The following is a 17,390-nucleotide window of genomic DNA, read 5'->3' on the forward strand; positions in this document are numbered from 1 at the left end:
GGTGGCTAGTCCAGCTCTGTCTCCCTGGACAGGGCTTGTGGATGTGAACTGACAGAGTTGAAGGAATCCTTTTTCCTTCCCAGGATCACGGATCCTGCTCTAGTTTAATCTGATTGTAGTCTTTTCATCTGTTTTTCCATTGACTCCCTTCAAGAGTCCCATGTGTTAAGTGTGTGTGGTTGTGGTTGACTAAACTTCCTTTACAAGTGTTCCAGGGGGCCTCACGCTCCAAAGACCCTGCGTATTCATAAAATGTCAAGATTCTGCTTTGAACATCTGGGTAATTTGTCATCAAGTTGGTTGCCTCCAGAAAAATTATTTCTTGGGCGCGTTTTCTCTTTCGAGTCTTTTGGAGAACAACCTTTTTTAAATTTTTCTCGTTTTACTATCTTAGGGCCAAACTGGTTTATCCTTTTAAATAGTGTTTTATCCTGTTTGTCATTAAGGAAGTTGTGCCAGGAAACATTTCCCAAGAGGTTATTGGTAACAGATGATGTGATTCATCTGCTTCTACCATTTCTGTGCCTTTGCTGTGAGTGTGTGTGTGTGTGTTTTATACCAGTTACCCACCAGAAGAGTCTCCTAAGGAGCTTTCTACAAATGTTAAACCTCAGCTGAATTTAATCAAATTATTAGTATGAGCTGATCTTTTGCCTACTGTATTCACTTCTTTCATGTTATTTATTAATCACTTTGAGAAGCATTACCTAGCAAGTAAAATACTACACGTGTTCAGTGTGCTCATGGTTTCTTTATGCATGTTTCTTCTTTGTTTTTTTTTTTAAGAATAAATTCAGGTTTCTTCCTTCTAGGTTGTTAAATTGCTTTGCTTTGGGGGACACAACTTAGCAAAGAAGACAGTGACTTTGAATGAGAGGTTATTCTTGCCTCGAAAAGGACAAGTCATCTAGGAGGAATGCAGGGGTTTTTAACATCAGTCAGGCAGTGTCTATGGAGGAGGGGGAGAAACATTCCTGCTCTAGAAAGGGGTGGTTCAAGGGGGATCTTGGCAGCCATCACAAATATTTAGAAGTGACTGAATCAGCATTGTGGTTCCATATGGCAGTAGACGAAGGTGGGCTTTGACACTGTGGAAGGCACCCTCTCGCCAGTCTCTGACAGGGCTTATAATGCTTTCTACGAAAGCACTGATAAGGTGATGCCGACATACATCGGAATGCGGTATGTGTATCTGCGTGTGTGTCTGTGTGTGTGCATTTTTCCCGAGTTTCACTTAATGCCTGAAGTATAGTAAGGCAGACGTGTAGTTTTGCCTGTCAGGTTGAGAACCAGGTTTTCCAGCCATACATTCCACCTCGCTAAAGGCTCCCTCTCAGGGTGGGAGACCTTTATCTTCAGGACATCCCTCCTCACCACGGCTGGCGCGATAGTCCGAGCACACGTCTCATGTCATTGCTTTTATTTAGCAGTGCAGACAGTTGGCTGATGAAGGGTGTGAAAGAGTTCACGTCAGTCTCCACGAACCACTTACTGTTACCATCCGTACATCTCCTCTCTGTACATCTCTACAGTGTTTTCTATCTGCTATTAATCTATAACTATCACTGTTATCCCTATTTAAGTTTGATGACCGGAGGGCTAAATCTGTATTTTCAAAGCTGATCAGATGGCTGGATGGGGCCATACTGATGATAAATGACACTTTCATTGGAGACATTTTTCTTTTATTATTATTTAGAAATAAACATATTTCAGGAGTCTTGATCATTTAGATCACCAGTTACATAAGAACATAATTAAAACACGACTCTTATTTTGGAAGCATTATCATTCTGTTTTCTAAAAGGCACACACTCTAATTAGGGGCCCCTGAGTCCTCCTTAAAATACATTTTCCTGGAATGAAGCTTCTGATGGTGCTCCAGTATTGAAGGAAAATGACTTCGTCATCCGTTTTCTTTGCCTTAGCCTTGACATCTCACCTCTCTTCCTAAACCCTCCCAGATTTGTTCCTAAGACAACTCATAAAAGTAAAAATCAATCTGGATACCTCAGCATCGTGTTTACCCTGAATGACCAAATGAAAACGACGTAACCATTTTGCCACAGAAAAACAAAAAAGAAAACAAACTTGTTTATTCAGGCCAAAGAAGAGGCAACTTTGGTGATGAAATTATTTGACTTATTCCATTTCATTGATTGCTATTCCCCAGTGACTCTGCTTTAAGTGAGTATTTTCCTACAGTTACAATTTCTTTCTTTTTTCCTTTTTGTCCTGTCTTTTCACATCAGAGATGTTACTACGGTTGGGATCATGTCAAGGGGTCCTTTTGGCATCTAGATCTCGAGGCCAATGATGTCATCACATACAGATGTACCCACATCTGTATTCCTCTAGGGTGGAGCGGCGATCTTGGGGCCCTGGACCATTTTTAAGGTGGAAGGGACAGGCGAGCTTTGTAACAGTTCTGGGATCGGTCTTGCCCTCTAGGGCAAGTTTCTGCTCCAGCCTCCGTTCTTGACACACTGCAGCATCTTTATCTGGTGTCTTCGTTGATGGTGAATCTACTTCTCCCAAGTGAACTTCAAACTCACACCTCCCCAGTATAGAATCTGCCCAGCTTTCCAAAGCAGGTACCCATTTCAACAGTATGACTTGGAGGGAAAATTCTGAATAGATTCAGAATTTTCAGGGGCTTACTACAAGCCAGGTCAAAAGAGAATAAGTAGTGTTTTTCACAGAGAAATAGAAAACAACCCCCTCCCCCCCCACACACATTCCTCATAACAACAACAAAACACCAAGAGATGCTCGATGTCCATCCTAAAGGCACAGGGCATGCGCCAAAGGGCATTGCATGGTTAGGTATGGTAAGCGTGTGGACAGAACAGACAGGTCTGTTGCTGGACTCACACTGCGTGCCGCATTTCCCCTAGAGTTGTTTTACGCTCAGTTCTAACTCCCTGGGAGAGGATCAGTAGCATATTAACTTCATTTTCCCCACTTCCTAAACCCCCATCAGTGTCTCCCAGTCCTGTTCTAAGAAAGCTTCTCATCTGTCAGATCCTTTTCACTGAGAACCTTTTTATCAGCTTCAATATGAAAACAAGTCAAATGCTTAAATTCCACATTAAAAGGGAAGGGGCGGTGGGGGGGGCCCTGAAGTGGACGGTGCCACTGTCAATATGCGATCGGTCATTTTTCCCCACTTAATGATGATCCATGTGGTTTGTTTTAAATAGTGAAGTGGTTTGTACAAAGGGTAATTCCTGGTAAATGAAGTCATTGCTCACTATGGACACCTTCAGATCGAAAGCGATTGAACTGAAACCTGCATATCAACCCTTTCTGTCTTTAATTAGAAAGCGATCTCAGCTCCAAGTCGCCAGGAAGATGGCTCTTACACCAAGGCAGTGGGGACAGGGTCGGGGGTGGGGGGTGCTCAGCCCCACGCACCTGCCGCGGTTATAAATTTGGGACACACTAGGGAGGCCGTAACAATGATGGCTGTGCAGAGAAGTTCAATTCTCATTCTGGTTACTTACCTCGTGCTGCTTCATCTGATGATTTATAGAGGACCAAATGGCACTTTATCACCTTCTTTCTTCTCGGCTTAATCCCGTGTTGATTTATTAGATTGTGCTGTGGATCGGGGGGGAGTCAATAGTGTCAATAATGCAGAAAAGAATTAGGATAGATTATCTTCATGTCTGAATTGTTTAAGGAATTTAAGTGGCTGGAATGAGCTTATTCCCAAGCCTGGATGGCTCTCTGATAGAACTGAGGACCTCGTGTCTCTTTGTAGAGAGATCGTGTGTCATAAACCGGCTAATTAACCAATTCTCCTAGTTTCTCCGATTTTTCCAATGAAAGGGGAAAGACATGAATTATTGGGCTCTTGCCTGCCATGTAAAAGACCCATATCTCAGGTGGGCCGAGGTTCACCCTCTGTTTCTTCCTTTTTTAGGGATCTGTGTTGAAGCAGGGTGGGGAAGCGCTACAGGGTTCCTTGGGCCATGTCAGCCTAGAGAATATTTCATCCAGCATTCACTCCTGAAAACCGTAGGCATCTGTGAGTCCAGAGACCCGAGTCCTGCGCCATTCGGCAGCTCTGTCTGCCATTTCGTGGCGGTTCCCCGTGTCAGAACACACACCCGGCGGCTTCTGCCTTTACCCGAGCCCAGAAAGCCCATCCTATTAGCACTCACACCATCTGTTTTCCTTGCAGCCGGCCCTTGAGTAATTGTCCAGTAACTGATGGACGGAGGGTAGACAATCTTTTTTTAGGGTTTCTGATTCATTTAACCAGGCTCTCTGCCCCCAAGAGAAAATGTAATGCTTGTTTATTCATATTTGGCCGGATGAAAACAGTGTTGTTTGTCAGGCAAATAATAGTCTTCTGGAAGAGAAATTGCTGCCTTGTAAACAAAATCAGGTTGGTTCATTGGCGCGATGCGCAGAGGAGGTTGTCCTGTGAATGAGCAGAGATGACAAAGTGTGGGTATAATCGTCCCTTCTGTAGAGACCTTTTTGATGGACGGGGAGAGGTGTCCCAGTGTGCTGTTTAATTCACTGAAGAAAGGCAAAGAAAATTCCATTCATCAATAAAGTTTTCCTCGGCCCCACGCGCTGCCCCATGAGAACTTGGCAGGGCTGGGCGTTTCCTCTGGGACTGTCTACCTGATGTGGCTTGCCTGGCCTGGCCCGGTTCAGAGGGGCTGCGTCAGGTCGGGTGAGCTCTCAGACACAATAGCTCAGGAGGGCCCTGGCCTCGGCCCTGGCCCTTCAACCACACTGAGTGCAGGCGAGCTGGGGGCAATGAGCACACCCCCTGCAGGAAGAAACTCCTAGAGAAAGGTTTTTCCAAAGGACCCCCGGTTCCATTCTCGAGCCTGTTATAGGCTTGGGAAAGCGCTTCTGTGGTTAGAACTTTCTGGCTCCTGAAACAGTTTGGGGAAAAAAGGTTTCATTGCCGTTACAGCTCTTCCTGGCATCTGTGGTGCTGACTGATGGATCTCGGCTGAAAAAAGGCAAAAGATGACGACTTTCTGTTATTGCCCGGGACCCTACTCCTGAGTGCTCTCTTCTTAATTTACTTTTAATATTTGTTAAAGTAAATATTGTGTTAGTTTTACTTGTTATATTTGTTAAGCATCAGGTGGTTTAGCAGGAGCTTTTGCTTGGCTTGTCCTGACCTGTTAGATCGCAGGCAAGATGGTGGCAGAGATGCCTTCATTTCTGTTTTCTTCTACCCCCCATGCCTAGAAGAAAGTCTGAGACATGGTAGTTGTCCAACTAAAATAAAATGTGCCATGGATGAATGAATGAATGCATTTGAGCCTGAGAAGCGAGAGGAGGAATGTACTTATACATCAGAGGAGGCAGTGACTGTCCATGTTTTTTACAGCTGTGTGCCCTTATACGTCCAATCATTCATCTGTCATCTGTCCACACAAAACATGATTTCCAGGCATCAAGGATGATGCTGCGCAATGGTTAGGGAAAATCTCCGCCACCCTGGAGCTCACATTCTAGTAAAAGAGTAGATGGTGCAGAAGTAAGTGAATCGAGAGGTGTTTTCAGATCATGGAGAGTGCTGTGCAGGAAATAAGCAGGATGATGGGTGAGGATCAGCGGCAGTTATTGGTTGTTGGGCTTTACCTGACGGCTGGGTCAGTGTGAATCCCAGGAGGAAAGTGATGATTTTCCTGACCGGAGGATAAGGGATGTGTGCGTTGCTGAGAAAGGTGTTTCAGGAATGAATGGAGAAGAGCAAGTCCACCTGCCTTGTCTGCAAACGAGGATGTAAGAGACCGAGGGAGACAGTAAGTGGTGGAATTGGGTCAGCTGCCAGTGCGGTGGTCTCTGTGGATAGAATGTGGCTTCTGTTGCCCTCTGGAAAGTGTTAGTTGCTCCGTCGTGTCCAGCTCTTTGCGACCCCATGGACGGTAGCCCGCCAGGTCCTGTGTCCATGAGATTTCCCAGGCAAGAGTACTGGGTTGCTGTTTCCTTCTCCAGGGGATCTTCCCAACCCAGAGGTCGAAACTGTGTCTCTTGTGTCCCCTGCATTGGCAGGAGGATTCTTTACCAATGGCACCACCACCTGGGAAGCCTATATGTAAAAGATGTGAGTGTGTGTGTGAGTCCCTTCAGTCGTGTCTGACTCTTTGCGACCCCATGGGCTGTAGCCCACCAGGTTCCTCTGTCCAAGGAATTCTGTAGGCAAGAATACTGGAGTGGGTTGCCATTCCCTTCTGCAGGGGATCTTCCTGACTTGGGAATCAAACCCAGGTCTATTGTACTGCAGGCAGATTCTTTACCATCTGAGCCATCAGGGAAGCCTGTTACCCTCTTAGGCCACACTGAAAAAAGGAGAAAAGACAGAAATGAGTGTCCAGTGAACAAACGAGACAAAACCACTCCTGAGCTGTTCTGTGGGACAGTTGGAGACAGGTTTTGCGATTGCAAGTGGAGAGAGGTTTTGATGGAAGCCCTAAGTAGGACATTGGTTGTGGAGCTCCAAGAGTCTTGCTGGTATCTTCTGTCAAAACCCTGTCATGGTGCTTACACAGTGAGTGAGTGGGCTTGTTACAGCAGAAACAGGGAATGTGGCCCAAAGTTTCTCAAATGCTATTCACGCATCCCTTTCCTAATTTTTGCCAATTCACTCATCAGCAACAGTTGATATCTACTTAGTATTCACCTATGTGTTGAACTTCAAAGTAGATTGTCCAAACCCCAAAGAAACACGCTAATAAATGAATCAAGACATCCCATCATATCCCAGCTGTGATAGCATTTTTCCCAATAGACATTGAAATACTTGTACATTGAAGTATCTGTGCATTCACACGTTCATTCATTCAGTCTTTGAGCTCCCGTTAGGGGCCAGCTGATCTTCTCAATTGTTTCTAGAACAAAGCAAAGCCGCCCCCGCCCCAACCCCATCCTCACATAGGGTCCATTCAGTTGTCCATCCGGGTGCCATCTCGTGAACCATTGGTGCAGGGCCACGCTTTGCTTACCACTGTCTTGGCCCATTGGCTTTCCTAGGAATCCCCTTCTATGCCTGGCCTGGAAGGGCTTATTCCTCCGGACCCAATTTGCGAAAAGCAAAATTCTAGTTTTCTCTGCGTCACCTCTTGTCCTCTTTGCCAGAGCAGTAGTCAAGAGTCCACAGTAGAGGAAACCTATATGCATATATTTAGCATCTCTATGCTATCCTGAGTACTCAGTCGTGTCTGACTCTTGTGACTCCATGGACTGTAGCATGCCAGGCTCCTCTGTCCATGGGGTTTCCTAGGCAAGCATACTAGAGTGGATTGTCACTTCCTTCTCCAGGGGATCTTCCCAACCCGGGGATCAAACCCAGTTCTCTTGTGTCTCCTGCACTGGCAGGTGGATTCTCTACCACTGAACCACCACCATCTTTAATGTCAATAGCCATATATTTAACACGGGGGGCTTTGAGTTGGTGGGACTGGGCAGAATGTGGTGCTCGGGCCTCTGACACTCTAACTGGTTCCCAGGTGAGGAAAAGCCTCCCTCTCTTTTCATCCTGTTTTTTATGTTGTGGTTAAACACACACAGAATCAAAATTAGGAACTGGAGCCAGAGTTTAAAAACAAAAAGCATTCAGAAGATGAGTGTGTGTTCCTAGGCAGGTAATGACTTTTTCTTTTTTTTCTTTTTTTTTTACCTTTGCAGCTGTGGAACAAAGTACAGGCAGCCATAGGATTTCGGAGCCTCAGATTTCCCAGCCCTGATGAGTAAATGCACAAAAGGTTCAGTCTTAAGGAGCCTTTTCTTTTTTGGCATCTGATGTTTGTGCGGGACTCACCTCAAGGACTAGATCCTCCTTATCAAAAACAACAGTGAATATCCCAGCTGTTCCTTTAGATGGTTCTGCTTTCTCCAGGCTGGAGAAGGAAATGGCAACCCACTCCAGTGTTCTAGCCTGGAGAATCCCAGGGACGGGGGAGCCTGGTGGGCTGCCGTCTATGGGGTTGCATAGAGTCGGACACGACTAAAGCGACTTAGGAGCAGCAGCAGCAGCTTTCTCCAGGCATGGGGCGAGCTCTGCCCATAGGCAGGAGTGAGAGGCGAGAGGTACCCCCTCCCCAATGGATGGGTCCTCCGCCCACACAGTGAACAACATTTGGCTCCAAAGAAGCAGAAGGAATGATGCAGTGGACACTTCGCAGTCTCCAAGTGCCCATCTCAAGATCCTTTCAAAATTCAGTTGAGGAACCAACATTATTTTAGAACCAGTTGGTGTCAGCTCTTTTGCAAAGCCTACTTTGAAAGAACTGGTGTCTCCGGAGCTGTATGTAGGACAGAAGTGGTGAGCGGAAGGCTTATCCCAGCTCTGTTACTCAATTAGCTGATCCAACTGGATCGAGCAAGTTGCTTAACGTGATTCAGGGGCTTTAATTGCCTTCTGTGAAAAAAAAATAGGGGTAAGAATAACTATTTCATACTGTTCTTTGCAAGATTAAATCTAATCCTTAGCACAGTATCTGGGACAGGGTGAGTGGCCAATGGGTGTTTATTAAAAAGTGAATGAAAGAATGAATGAATACCTGTGTTAAAAGAAGTAGCATCTGTTTATCGAACATCATTTTTTGTTTTCAATTTCTCCCAAATCAACATGATCCATGCCCCCGTGGCTTGCTGAGGACACACACGAGGCATATAGGGGGTAGGGGTCTCTCTAGGGTCCCTTGGTTCCTCCTACCTGTCCTGGCTCTCTTCCACTTTTTCCTCCCGACCCCTGGAAGTCCTGCTGGTGGTACCGGCTTGTAAAGTGGCTGCACAACTCAATTAATGCTCTGTGACAGGAGGAGGGGAAATAAAAATTGTCTTGCTCTTGTCAGTAGCAAAGTTATTTACTTTCAAAAGCTGACAGAATCACACTGCAGGGGCTTCACTTATTTCTATTCAGAATGTCCTTGTTCTGGATGCAGGAGACCTGAGCCACCCTTTCAAGTTCATTCCCATAAGCTTTCCTTGGGTGGGAGCCGGCTAAAGTGAAGATGGTCACCGGGAGAGTCCAGGGAGTCCCTCCGGGGCTTGGTGATGGCCAGGTCCTTGACTGATGCCTGGGCAGATGTCCCAGTCTGGGGATGGACGGTCCAGCTGACACGTGCAATTTTAGATCCTGGATCTGTCCTGCCAGAGGGCATATGTGTCACCGTGTCCTCTTTGTTGTTGTTCAGTTGCTAAGTCTTGTCCGACTCTTTGTGACCCTGTAGACAGCAACATACCAGCTTCCCTGTCCTTCTCTGTCTCCTGGAGTTTGCTCACACTCATGTCCATTGAGTCAATGATGCTGTTTTAACTATCTGAGGATAGATATCCAACTATCTCATCCTCTGTCACCCTCTTCTCCTCCTGCCTTCGATGTTTTCCAACATCAGTGTCTTCTATAATGAGTCAACCCTTTGCATCAGGTGACCAGAGGATTGGAGCTTCAGCTTCAGCATCAGTCCTTCCAGTGAATATTCAGGGTTGATTTCCTTTACGATTGGCTGGTTTGATCTCCTTGCAGTCCAAGGAACTCTAAGAGTCTTCTCCAGCACCACAATTTGAAAGTATAAATTCTGTAGTGCTCAGCCTTCTTTATGATCCAACTCTCATATCCATACATGACTACTGGAAAAATCATAGCTTTGACTGTACGGACCTTTGTTGGCAAAGTGATGTCTCTGTGTTTTAATATGCTGTCTAGGTTTGTCATAGGTTTTCTTCCAAGGAGCAAGTGTCTTTTAATTTTGTGATTGCAGTCACTGTCCACAGTGATTTTGGAGCTGAAGAAAAGAAAATCTCTCACTGTTTCCACTTTTTCCCCATCTATTTGCCATGAAGTGATGGGACTGGATACCATGATCTTAGTTTTCTGAATGCTGTTTTAAGCCAGCTTTTTCACTCTCCTCTTCCACCCTCATCAAGAGGCTCTTTAGTTCCTCTTCACTTTCTGCCATTAGAGTCATATTATCTGCATATGGGAGGTTGTTGATATTTCTCCTGGCAGTCTTAGTTCCAGCCTGTGATTCACACAACCCAGCATTTCACATGATGTACTCTGCATATAAGTTAAATAAACAAGGTGGCAATATACAGTCTTGTCTTACTCCTTTCCCAATTTTGGACCAGTCAGTTGTTCCATGTCAGGTTCTAATTGTTGCTTCTTGACCTTCTCAGGAGATAGGTAAGGTAGTCTGGTATTCCCATCTCTTTCAGAATTTTTCCGTTTTTCATGATCCAAACAGTCAAAGGCTTTAGTGTAGTCAGTGAAGCAGAAGTGATGTTTTTTCTGGAATCCCCTGCTTTTTCTACGATCCAACTGATGTTGGCAATTTGATATCTGTTTCCTCTGCCTTTTCTAAATCCAGCTTGTACATCTGGAAGTTCTCGGTTCACATACTTTGAAGCCTAGCTTGAAGGATTTTGCATAACCTTGGGAGCATGTGAAATGAGTGCAGTTGTACTGTAGTTTGAACATTCTTTGGCATTGCCTTTCTTTGGGATTGGAATGAAAACTGACCTTTTCCAGTCCTCTGGCCCCTGCTGAGTTTTCCAAATTTGCTGACATATTAAGTGCCGCACTTTAACAGCATCATCTTTTAGGATTTTAAGTAGCTCAACTGGAATTCCGTCACCTCCACTAGCTTTGTTCATAGTAATGCTTCCTAAGGCCCACTTGACTTTGCACTTCAGGATGTCTGGCTTTAGGTGAGTGACCACACCATCGTGGTTATCCAGTAATTAAGACCACTTTTTCTTTTTACAGTTCTGTGTATTCTTGCCACATCTTCTTAATCTCTTCTGCTTCTGTTGGGTCCCTACCGTTTCTGTCCTTTATCGTACCCATCTTTGCATGAAATGTTCCCTTGCTTTCTCCAGTTTTCTTAAACAGATCTCTAGTCTTTCCCATCGTGTGTCCTGTTTGTTCTGAAGCAAAAGGACAGAGCTTAGGGGTTCCCAGCCTCACATCCCTCTCATCTGAACCACTCCTGGAATTTCTGGAAATGCAAAAGCACCTCGTGTAAAAGGCTGGGCTTAGGGTTTATCGATCGTCTCTACTTAAACCCTCTGACAGGTTCTCTCATCCAAATAATCTGTGTAAAGCTTTTTCGCTTCCTTCCTTCTGCCTCACCATCCCCCTCCCAAACCCCCAAGTGTTAGCAATGAACAGCCAAGTGGAAAAGTCCTTCTCTTCAGGGTGCAATTGCACAACCTTCCACTAGGGGTCTCCGTTTAGAACACGGTACTCAGGATTCCTGAGAACTCTTTTTTTTTTTTGTCTCCTTTCGGTTCCATTCAAAGAATGAGACTTCCCTACAAGCTGGAGATGCGGCTTGTTAGGTCTTGTGGATAAGCAGAGCATCCAGCCGGTTTCAAGGCGGAGGATGATGATGAAAAATGATAAAAACTAATAACTTTTCTGTGCTTCATGACAAGCACGTGAAACTAAGCCCTTTTACATGGATTATGTCTTTTAATCCCCCACAAAAGGCCTCCAGGGGAATTGATAGGAATAAGAAATCTTTTTTTCTTTCTTTTTTTTATTTTTAAGATGGGGGGCCTAGATGGAAGTTGTGTGTGTGTGTGTGTGTGTGTGTGTGTGTGCGCGCACGCTGAAGAGCCCATACTTAAAACCAGACTGGCTCTCTCCAGGGGCTTCCCAGGTTGTTCAGAAGGTAAAGAATCTGCCCGCAGTGCGGGAGACCCAGGTTCGATCTCTGGGTCAGGAAGATCCCCTGGAGGAGGGCATGGCAACCCACTTGAGTATTCTTGTCTGGAGAATCCCATGGACAGAGGAGCCTGGAGGGCTACAGTCCATAGGGTTGCGAAGAGTCAGATAGGACTGAGTGACTAAGGCACGTGCCGCGCACACACACACACACACACACACACTCTCACACACACGTCTCCCCCCAGAACCAGGCTTCTGAGCTCTGGGGTTTGTGCTGTCCCCTTGACCACCTGCTTGCCCTGCAGGGCGCTGGTCCCCCCCGATACACCTCCGCTTCAGTTAGGCCATCCCTCTGCACCTAACCACACCCTTGTTTCTTCTTCCTTTTCAAGGCGAAACATGTCAAAAAGGGAAAGAGTCCGGAGATGTTTCGACTTGGAAGCTTTTTGCCATTTTAAGTCGTTCTGATGCTTGTTGAAACAACTGCAGCACACATGGAGGCTGTTACCCAGGGGTGGGGGCTGAGCTGGGGAGCGGGTGAGCTGATGGCCAGCGCTGGGAGAAGAGTGGCCTGCCTGTCTCTACTGCCAGTTCTGATCCCCAGATCCCCTCTGTGCTGAGCAGCTCTCCATCCAACTCAGGAAGTGCAGTCACTGCCCGGCACCGTATTAATGATTTATACACCCCAAGCCACTGCTTTTGTTCACGTGAGGGCCGGTCTTGTTAATAAAGGAATTTCTGGAGGTGGGATCTGGGCTCGCCAGGCTGTTTTCCTCAATGCAGTGGAGACTGCTTCACCAATCAGAAGAATTTAGTGCTTTACAACCTTCCTGAGCGTCTGCCTGTGTGTGTGTGTGTGTGTTGTGGGTTTAATCAGGTCCACCTCAGGGCATCTCCACTGCCTTCCTAGAAAGGATGAACGAAAGAGGGGGTGCCATCTATCTAGGGTGTTTCAGGGTTGATTCGTTTGTTTCTCAGTGGCGTCACAGCCCTATTTGTTTACCATTTGGAGTTCGTGCTTTATGGTGTCTGTGAAAATGGGCTGACACCACTTTATTAGCATAAAGAGGTGCAGACCACACTAGAACCACCCGCTTCTTTCATGCCATCAAAGATGACAGACCAGGGAGATGGCGAGTGTGCTAAAGACTCCTTCACTACAAGTCAACAGGACAACGTGGGTTCTTTAAACAATGGGATTTTGAGGCTTTACTTTTTTTTCTTAAATTATTCACAGAAAAAGGACTTGGCTTCGTTTTAAAGCTGAGAGAAGATATTTATTTTCTGAATTGAGAATTCTGGATCTTGGAAACTCTCTCCTCTCTAGTGAGCCACAAAGAGTGAATTTTAATCCCTCCTTTTTTGTTGTTCCTAATTAAAGGGGAAAAAATGATATAGTCACATGGTGTATTTACCACCGTCCATTCCTTTTTCAAGGTATCCACAGAGAAAAGTCCTGAATTTCTAGGGGGAAGGGGTGGAGGGGATATTGCGCATGTGTTCTCTTCATTGTATCGTTCATTTCATTTTGCATGTGGTTTTATTTGTTCCCCTATAGAACTGATTGATAACAACTAACAGAGATCTGAGTAGGAGTTTGAGGGGGAAACAGAATACTTAGAAAATTAGGATCATACTTTACATATGCTATCCAACAGGCTTCTTTTTACCATAAGATGAAAGTTTGATTTTATAGAAATGCACCTTAATTAAAAAAACACACACACACACACACAAAGAGATGTAAGGATTTTAGGAAATAAACATGTCAGTTTAGTAGACTCCCTAAATAATGCATGAAAGATTGAATGCAGAGACAAATGAATAAAGCTGCAACCAACCCCCACTCAAACCGGGGCTTTAATTTCTTTTAGAGATGGGAACGTTTTGGCTAACTGGTTCTTTTTCACATTGAGGCTTACGAGAAAATGAAAAAACGTTTTTTGAAACTGTCCAGGGTCTTAGTCAGCAGTCATGAAATGGAAACAAATATTCAGTTCTGGAAAGACTACCTTTCCCAGTCTCATCTTCTTGAGAAGTGGAGAACAGAGTGTACATATTTACATAAGTAAATAAAGGACGGTACAGCCGTTCGCCATCACAGGAAATATACAGCGTTTTGCACTGAGAAAGCAGGTGTCCAGCACACACAGCTTCCATTCATATTGTACTGGTTTTTGTGTCTGTGTTTGTCCTCCATTCTCTGCATTCGTGAGTGTCTCATTGTCTTTAATTATGTCTACGAGGCACAAGACAGCAGTCAACATCTGCTCCATTGTTTACTCGGTTTACATATAGCTTTGATGGGTTATTAAACAATCTATTTTTCAAACCAAAAGCAGAGACACCAGCCGAACCCGTATTATGGCATTTTGTAAAGACCCATTATGCAATTAGCACTTGGGATTTGTGCAAAGCTGGTGATTCACCCAAATAAACAGTCCTTTATTCTGATAGCTTTTCTTGGCTTTGTGGAAAATGTCCATTCCCCCCTCCAAAAAAATCAAATCACATTTCCTTCTTAATTGTGTAGCATGCCAAGAAGATGATATATAAGAGATGTGTTCATATAAGAGGTGGATCCTTCACTTTTTATATCAGAAAAAGAACAACTCTCCAAAATAATGATGTCTTTAATTCAAGCCAGCAATTACTATATTACATAAGACAACTCTTGCCTGACACGTGAGACAGACTTTTCAAAGTTTATCCCAGACTCTCGGAGAAGACTTGCCGTTTGTAGAGTGTTCCTCACACTTCATGATCTATTGCTGAGACTTACCGAATCATCTACAACAAAGCGTGTGTCACCCATAATGACTGGCTCAGACCTCATTCTCTCACTTAAGTAATTGGTTAATAATTAATTTAATCGCTCACTCATTCAACAAATGTTTACTTAGCCTCTGCGCTGCCTCAGAAATGAGGTTAGTCCCTAAAGAGACACAGGAAGGAACAACCCACATCATTTTTTCCTTCATGGAGCTCACAGTGTGTTGAGATTAGTGATCACTTGATACATCCGTATGGCAAGTGGTGGGAAAGGGTCTGAAAGAAGGGTCCGCAGAAAACAAAAGGGGCTGGATTCAGAGGTGAAGAGTGTTCCCTCTAAGGCAGCTGCATTGAGACTGAGGCCAAGTAGGAAGTGGACAGAGAGGTGGGTGGAGATGTGTGCGTCCCAACCCGTGTGATCTCAGGGGAGGCTGAGAAAGGCCAAGGGGCCTGCGGGACAGTGAGCTAGGGCAGGAGAGACAGAGAGGGGCCAGAAGCCACAGGGCTTTAGAAGCATCCGAGTCCGGGTGGATTTGAATCCAAGAGAAATACAAAGGAAAAAAAAAAGACGAACGCAGAGGGTCTTTTTTAAAAATTTACTTCTAATTGGAGGATAATAGCTTTACAATGTTGTGTTGGTTTCTGCCTGACAGCAACGTGAATCAGCCGTAAATGTGTACACATCCTCTCTCTCTTGAGCTTCCCACCCACCTCTCGAGGTCGTCACAGGGCACTGGGCCAAGCTCCCTGGTGCTATACAGAAGCTTCCCGCTGGCTACCTGTTTTACATATGGTAACGGATATGTTTCAGTGCTACTGTCTGAATTTGTCTCACCCTCTCCTTCCCCACAGAGGGTCTTTAAGCAGGGGGCAAGTATGATTGAATTTAGCCTTTAAAAAGACCAGTGGGGCTGTTCTGTGGAGTCAAGAGTATCAGGGAAGGAGATTGAAAGCAGAGGCTCAGGTAGGAAGCTGCTGCAATAATTCAGACGCAAGATGACGGTCCCGGGAGTTGATACAAGAGATGGACAGGAGGGAAAAGTTTGAAAAATAAGCCTGATATTCCCTGTGACATTCTCCACCCCCCACTGCAGGTATTCAGCCAAAGGCGAGCACTTGTAATATCCTGCAGGGCGGGGCATCTGAGAGCTGGGGGAGGATGGTAATGTCTCAAGAGGCACCGCCCTGGAATACAGGGGGCTTCACCGAGGAGAGTTACAAGCCAGCTCCAGTCTGTGCTCCCTGGAGTCTGCTTGGCTAGGGCTCCGAATCTCAGCGGCTGGCCCCGCACCTGGTTTGGTAGCAGTTACCGCAGAGAATGGCACCCACATTGACAGTGTGACCTCTCCCCTCTTAGCAGCAGACTTCAGAAATACTGAGTGAGGAGTGGAGAGCTAGTTGGATGAAATGTCCCAGGAGCAATGCCTCCATCCCCCACGTCTGGTCAGGGGAGCTTGGAAGTTAGATGCATTCCTGTTGGTATCCAGCAGAAGTGGCTCTGGATCTTTAAAACATTATGAATCTTTCAGACCTCTGACCAGCTAAGTGGGCATGTCTCTTAACCTCTCTGGAGCTTCGTTTCTACATTTGTGAAATAGAGGTATAGCAGGGCCAGTAACGTGGGGTTGTCATGATCATGGCATGAGGTGATTTGTACAGCTCCCAGAACAGCCCCTGGCAAATGAGAGCTCAGGAATGATTGTCCTGGTGGTGGTGGTGGTGGTGATGGTCCTAATGCTGGTCCTGATGCTGGTGATGGTGATGGTGGTGTTGATGCTGGTAGTGATAACAATGATGTGGTGGTAACAGTGATGGAGGTGCTGATGCTGGTCCTGATGGTGGTGATGGAGGTGGTGATGGTGATGGTGGTGTTGATGCTGGTCGTGATAACAGTGATGGAGGTGCTGATGCTGGTCCTGATGGTGGTGATGGAGATGGTGGTGCTGGTTCTGATGCTGGTAGTGATAGCACTGGAGGAACTGATGGTGTTGGTGGTGTAGTGGGCAGAGTGTGATGCTCTGGGTGATGACGGTGGTCGTGCTGATGGTGGTGAAGGTGCTGGTGGTGGTGATGGTGGTGGCAATAGAGATGGCAAGGATGCTGATGTTTGGTGATGGTGGTGACACTGATGAGAACGCTGTCTAGTAGAACAGTTGCAGAGCACTTGGATTTAAATCAGGTCCAAATCTGCCCCTTGCCATCACGTATGCCCACTAGCAAGTTACCTTTCTTTGTTTCAGTTTTCTCATCTATAAAACGGGGATGATGATATGCACTGTGGTCACTACAATGACAAAAGAAATTTATATTTGTTAAAAAAGTGCAGCCAGCATTTATTCTAATGAACATTCTTTTCAATGAGCATAGAGTGTTTGATAAAGAGCAAGCTGACCCCGAGTATAGCCTTAAAAAAAAAATGGTACACAGGGACTTCTTTATTCTTGATTTTGCTTTTCATTGTGAGCAGGAAGACCATCTTCCCCTCTTCTTTACTGTCAGACCCTCCCCACTCTCTCCATGTGTTCTGAGTATAGCAGGTGTGTGGTGAGCTGGGATTCTGGCGGAGTGCAACATGAAAAAGACTCCCAGTAATTATAAAAATAACAACGAGGGCTGCTTAGCATGGTAGGCAGATGAGCACACCGCTAGCCAGAATGATAAATAGCGCCTGCAAAAGTTAGGTCTCAGAGGGAGTGTGGGAACATATGGGGATAAACCACAGCAAAAGTTGGGCATCGTTGGTAAGTTTCAAGCGGTTTAAGGAAGGCCACTCCAGTGCCAAGCTTTCTTTTTTTTTTTTTTTTTAATCCTAATTTTAAATCTTTCCATTCCCTTTTGTCCCTTTGTTCTATTTCGGTCCTAAAAGAAGTATTCAGCTTTGAGGTCAGCCATGGAGTCTCCAAGGAAGCGAGGTCTGGGTTGTAACCCTAACACAGCCGTGCACCCTGGAATCTGCGAA

At 45.5% G+C, this 17,390-nt stretch overlaps 1 protein-coding gene across 15 annotated transcripts in view; it reads left to right on the plus strand.

The window, feature by feature from the left end:
* RBFOX1 (RNA binding fox-1 homolog 1) overlaps window positions 1–17,390 on the plus strand; it is a 1,681,944-nt gene that overhangs the window by 1,249,667 nt on the left and 414,887 nt on the right. The gene's annotated exons all lie outside the window — the stretch shown is intronic.

This window comes from Oryx dammah, unplaced genomic scaffold, assembly GCF_014754425.2.
Source record: "Oryx dammah isolate SB20612 unplaced genomic scaffold, SCBI_Odam_1.1 HiC_scaffold_2, whole genome shotgun sequence".
NCBI classification, from domain to species: domain Eukaryota; kingdom Metazoa; phylum Chordata; class Mammalia; order Artiodactyla; family Bovidae; genus Oryx; species Oryx dammah.